This window comes from Tursiops truncatus, chromosome X (genome assembly GCF_011762595.2).
Source record: "Tursiops truncatus isolate mTurTru1 chromosome X, mTurTru1.mat.Y, whole genome shotgun sequence".
In the NCBI taxonomy this organism is placed as follows: domain Eukaryota; kingdom Metazoa; phylum Chordata; class Mammalia; order Artiodactyla; family Delphinidae; genus Tursiops; species Tursiops truncatus.
The window spans coordinates 24,691,367-24,697,366 of NC_047055.1; positions in this window are offsets into that span (position 1 = coordinate 24,691,367).

A 6,000-nucleotide genomic window follows, 5' to 3' on the forward strand; every position below is an offset into this window, starting at 1 on the left:
GAACAGGTCGCTGAATGCAAGTTCAGTGCCACAGCAGTTCAGGCCTCCACCTTGCCCCAAGGGTGGAAGCAATACAAACTGGGGTGGAGATTCTTCCATCCAAATAAGATTCTGGCTTGAAACTCAGTGCCGGGAAGCAAGCATGAGGGAAGCAAGCATGAACGTTGCTGACAGGAAGGGAGGTAGCAAAAAGGAAGTAACTCTGTATGGAAGCTCCATCCCCTTAAGCTGCAGACAGTTCTTTCCTCCCAGCTCCTATAGTACTTTTAGTTTGTGCTACTAAATACTTACAAAATTAGCAAGCATGTGTGGAATATCTTCTGTGTTGGCTCAGTGTACCATAGGAGAATTCAGAGGGCAGCAGAGACAAGTGGCAAGTACGGTGCCTGCCCTTAAAAGAGCTTTACTATCAAGTTGGGGAGAAAAGATACTTATATCCATGAAACAATGAGGCCGGGTACAGGGCATTAGATAATAAAAGGCAAAGTTATGCAGTAAAGAGTAGGCAACATAGGAGGTCAGAAAAGAGGCAGGGAGAAAAGGAACTCATTTAATCCTTCTAATAACCCTACAAGGTAGAAACTAGTATCATCCCCACTGTACAGATGAGAATCCGTAACTCAGGTTATGCAAATTGCCCAGGAAACATAGGTAGTAAGTAGCAGAGTCAGGAGTTCAACCAAGTGCTGTCTGAATGCAAGAGGATTGGAGTAAACAGAGAATGCTTCCTGGAGGAACTAGGGCTTGAACCAGGCCTTAAAAGATGTGGAGGGCTTGAAATTTGAAGGGCCTTGAAAACAGGTAAGAATCTGTAACCATCAAAAGGCAGAACCACATGCAGAAGGCACTATCTTAGGAATATGAAGCTACAGTGATATGCAGAATGACCCAAAGAGTGAAAGACTGGAATCAGGAAACCGGCTAGGTAGCTGTTACAGAATGCAAGCATGCAGTGCTGTAGGGCAACCTGAACAAGGATAGAAGGTGATGTGATGGAGTAGAATTAAAATGTTGCAGCTTAACGGTGAAAAAAAAAAACCAGGGTGACTTTAAAAATAGGATGGATAAGAAAAGATTCCAAGAATTTGAGCCTGAAGTACGCTGAGAATGCTGGTACCACATGATGGAAATAATGTCATCAGGACGGAAAGCAGGCTGGAACACTTGGTTTGGAACAAATTGAGAGTGAGGTGCGGACAAAAACTCCAAGTAGAAATGCCAGGAGACAGTTGAAATAGGTCAGGAGCTCAGATGAAGTCAGAACCAGAAGCGTCAGTCTCCACATAGAAGTGCTCGTTGAAATCACGAATGTTGATTAGTTACTGTGGCAGACATTGTGCTTTGCCTACCACAAAGCTTTTCCTCATTTCTTCTTGGCTTACAGAATCCCAGTTTTGTCCTATAGCAGATACTTGTGCTCTTAAGGGAGCCTAGGCATGCCTCTGCTGCAGAGGAAAAAATCAGAGGGAGTGGTCTAGGCCAATGGTTCTCAACCTTGGCTGCACAGGGGAGTCATCTGGGGAACTTCAAAAACATTGATGTCCAGATCCTACAGTCAGATTCTGATTTGATTGCTCTAAGACATGCTGGGGCATGGGCTTTTATTTATTTTTCCATAAATTTCTTTCTTTCTTTTTTTTTAACCTCTTTATTGGAGTATAATTGCTTTACAATGGTGTGTTAGTTTCTGCTTTATAACAAAGTGAATCAGCTATACATATATCCCCATATCTCCTGCCTTTTGCGTCTCCCTCCCACCCTCCCTATCCCACCCCTTTAGGTGGTCACAAAGCACCGAGCTGATCTCCCTGTGCTATGTGGCTGCTTCCCACTAGCTATCTATTTTACATTTGGTAGTGTATATATGTCCATGCCACTCTCTCACTTCGTCCCAGCTTACCCTTCCCTCTCCCTGTGTCCTCAAGTCCATTCTCTACGTCTGCATCTCATAAATTTCTTTCTTTCTTTATTTTTGGCTGTGTTGGGTCTTTGTTGCTGCATGCAGGCTTTCTCTAGTTGCGGTGAGCAGGGGCTACTCTTCGTTGCAGTGCGTGGGCTTCTCACTGCGATGGCTTCTCTTGTTGCAGACCACAGACTCTAGGCACGTGGGCCTCAGTAGTTGTGGCACACAGGCTCAGTCGTTGTGGCTCGCGGGCTCTAGAGCGCAGGCTCAGTAGTTGTGAAGCACGGACTTAGTTGCTCCATGGCATGTGGGATCTTCCCGGACCAGGGCTTGAACCCGTGTCCCCTGCATTGGCAGGCAGATTCTTAACCACTGCGCCACCAGGGAAGTCCTGGGGCATGGGCTTTTAAAAGGCTCTCCAAGGTGATTCTCATATGCAGACAAAGTTGAGATCCACTCATCTAAACCAATCATGGTAGTTTCATTCCCCTTGTCAGTAATTGACTTAGGTAACTATAGCTGATGGGTCCCAAGGGGAAGTTGGGTGGGGGTATGGAAGATGGGTTTTCTTACTCATAAAATTAAACACACTGCAGGAAACACCTTTTTTAGATGAACATCATCATTTCTACATGTAATATGTGGAACTGCTACAACCGTCTTGCAATTCTGCAAGGGATATGCTAAAGATAGCAGATGAAAAGATGGAAAATGACTGGGTTCTTAATGAGGTCCTTGAGCTACTGAACTGAGCAATTCTGGGACCTCTCTACCTTTAGATATACCTTTTTATAAGAAATAATATTTGTTTTTATGGTTTAAGTCATCTTGAGTTTTCTGTCACTTGCACCTGAAAGCGTCCCACTTGGGAACACATATAGATGCCTCTGCCATGGATTTCCATTAAAAGATTTCACATATATTTCATAGTAGATATTACACTATATTGTGTTCATTGATTTCCTGTCCGTCTCCTTCCCTAATCTGAGTTCTCAGAAGGATTGTATCTAATACATTTCTGTATCCCCAGAGTGCAATTTAAGTCTCCAAACATAAATAAATAAACATTAAAAACGTTTGATGGATGGATGAAAGAACACATAAAGAAAAGAGAAGAGTGCCAATGACTGTGTCTTCAGGAGAATTCATAGTTTGAATGAAGAAAAGAGAGAGGGCTTCCCTGTTGGCACAGTTGTTGAGAGTCCACCTGCCAGTGCAGGGCACACGGGTTCGAGCCCTGGGCCGGGAGGATCCCACATGCCGCGGAGTGGCTGGGCCCGTGCGCCACAACTACTGAGCCTGTGCTCGGGAGCCCGCAAGCCACAACTGCTGGGCCCATGTGCCGCGGCTACTGGGGTCTGCGCGCCTAGAGCCTGTGCTCCACAACAAGAGCAGCCACCCCTCGCCACACTGGAGAGAGCCCCGCTCACAGCAACGACAACCCAACACAGCCAAAAATAAAAACAAATTTTTTTTAAAAAAAAAGAGAACCGGGAAGTACAAGAGGTGTGGCCAAAGGGATAGAAGGAAAACTAGCATAGGGCTTGGTCACTGGAGCCAAAATATTTTTAAAATCTAGTAAGTTAGGGTAGTCAGTGGGAACAAGAAAAACATGGGAGTGAAGAAAAGGCTATTGAGATTTGGTGAGCAAAAATGTCTGGGAACTTCTGGCATGTATTTTCCCAAGCAGACCCAAAGCCTCATGTGGAATTATTTCTCAACAATCTGAGTTACTTGCTCTCTGCAATGGAATCTTTTTTTTTTGCAGTACGCGGGCCTCTCACTGTTGTGGCCTCTCCCGTTGTGGAGCACAGGCTCCGGACACGCAGGCTCAGTGGCCATGGCTCACGGGCCCAGCTGCTCCCCGGCATGTGGGATCCTCCCGGACCGGGGCAGGAACCCGTGTCCCCTGCACTGGCAGGCGGACTCTCAACCACAGCGCCACCAGGGAAGCCCTGCAATGGAATCTTTAGCACAGTCAGGTGCTTAAGTAGTCAAATTAGTGTTTAACGGAATTTCAGTAACTCCATCTTCAGTTTGGTTTCTGGTGACATCATTAGCTTTGGGGACCCTATACCCAACAGAAACTAGATCAAAGTCAAGAATTATTACCATCATGTGTTAAAATTATCTTTAGAGGAAGAGAAAAAGAGATCAGATTTTCTCTGCAGGAAAGTGAAGAACTTTGGGTGTCAATTTCTGCAAGCGCAGAGCAGCACCTGTCACAAATATGTCTGGGTGGCATGAAAAGGTCACCTGCTTGCAGCCTTACTTTCTGGCTCACAAGTCGGCAGGGGGTTTCCCAGCGTGGTAACACTCTCATTTAAGACATTCTGGAGCCCTAATTTCCATTTCAAATAATAGATTATCTCTACTTTCGATTAAACAAGTAACTTTAACTCATTGCCATGGAATTCCTTTACATGACTTTAGTCTCTGAGAACTGCATGTTTCTGGGAAGGAGTCTTGGGGAAAGTCCCCTTCTTCAGTGCACAAGCCCTTCCTTTTTTTCCATCCAGGAGCTTTTGCCACTGCCCGGCAAGAAGAGAGCATTAGGTCGTACAGGTAGTAAGTACCCTTTGAGAATTCTGTGAGATGTATAGGAGCCCATTCTAACCTCTAAACAGTTAGCTGAGATATGTCAGGAACTCCCCCAAATTCAATGAAGTTTGACCTTAGCACAGTCTCCAAAGACTATGATTGTATTAGCGTGTTTAATACCACAGTCCAGTGTTTCCCATTGTTTCCTGTGGTAGGTAAAATAATGACCCCCACCCCGCAACAAAGATATCTACATCCTAATCCCCAAAACCTATGAACATGTTAGGTTACATGGCAAAAAGGACTTTGCAAGTGCAATTCAGTTAAATATCTTGAGAAGATTATCCTGAATCACAAGAGTCCTTATAAGAGTGAGGCAGGAGTGTCAGAGTCAGAAGATGTGATGGCAGAGTAGAGGGGAAAAAAGAGGGGAGGGATTTAAAGTTGCTATTCTGTGGACTTGAAGATGGAGAGGGTACGTGGGTGGCCTCTAGAAGTTGGAAAAAACAAGGAAACAGATTCTCCCTTCGAGCCTCCAGAAGGAACAAAGCCCTGCTTACACCTTGATTTCAGGACTTCTGAACTATAGAACTGTAAGATAATAAATTTGTGTCATTTCAAGCCCGGAAGTTTATGCTGATTTGTTAACAGCAATGGTAGGAAACCAATATACTTGCCGTCATGACTTCTTTTGAAAAATACAACTAAGTGGTCAAATAAATTTGTGATCTCCAGCCTTCTATTAGAAATTCTCAGTGCATGTTAGTTCACTAAAGGCTCTGAGAAATCCTATGGAAAAGAAACCTACTTAAGTTTAACTCGTGTTGACTTGGAAAACATTTTTAGCTGCAACCATCAGTTATCATCCGGCAGAACTAGGTTCCTTTCTCAGAACACTTGTTTGAGGTAATTATTGCATGATAATTTGACTGAAGCTGAGGATAGATGTGTTAACCAAAGAAGAGCTTAGTGTGGAGATCTAGAAGGTGGTGAGTCAAAGAACAAGAAGCTCTCAATTGTTGCTCAACTGGTCCAGAAAAGCTCATTCTCATAAACAAATATGAGTATTTAGTCTTTGTTCTCTGATCTGTTCCTAGGGTGGGGCTATCACAGGTGGATGGCAGATGCCGTTGAGATAATTCAAGGAATTCCCCTAGTTCTCATTCCTTTCTCCCCAAACAACCTTCTTCTACCATTAAACTTCCCTTTCAAATCTGGCCTGACAGGCTGACATGCCAACTCCAGTCTGATTAACAGTATCTGTATCCCTGAAAATGAATAAGTTGGAATTCTGGCTTTGGATCGCTATCGCTTGTGATTTAAATCTGGTTAGCATGAGTCCATCCCCAGGAGATTACTGACCTCTAAGCATCTCTAACAAAATTCAGTTTCTGGGCCTAATTATTACCCTATGAGGTCCTGCCTAAATTGCCAGACAGACAAACGTTCTTAATGACACATCCACCCTGCCTCACTCCTCTAATTGCCATATCCCTCTCTGGGGTAATTTCCTTGTCCATAACAGCTCTGTCACCATGTCTAGGAAAAGCTCATTG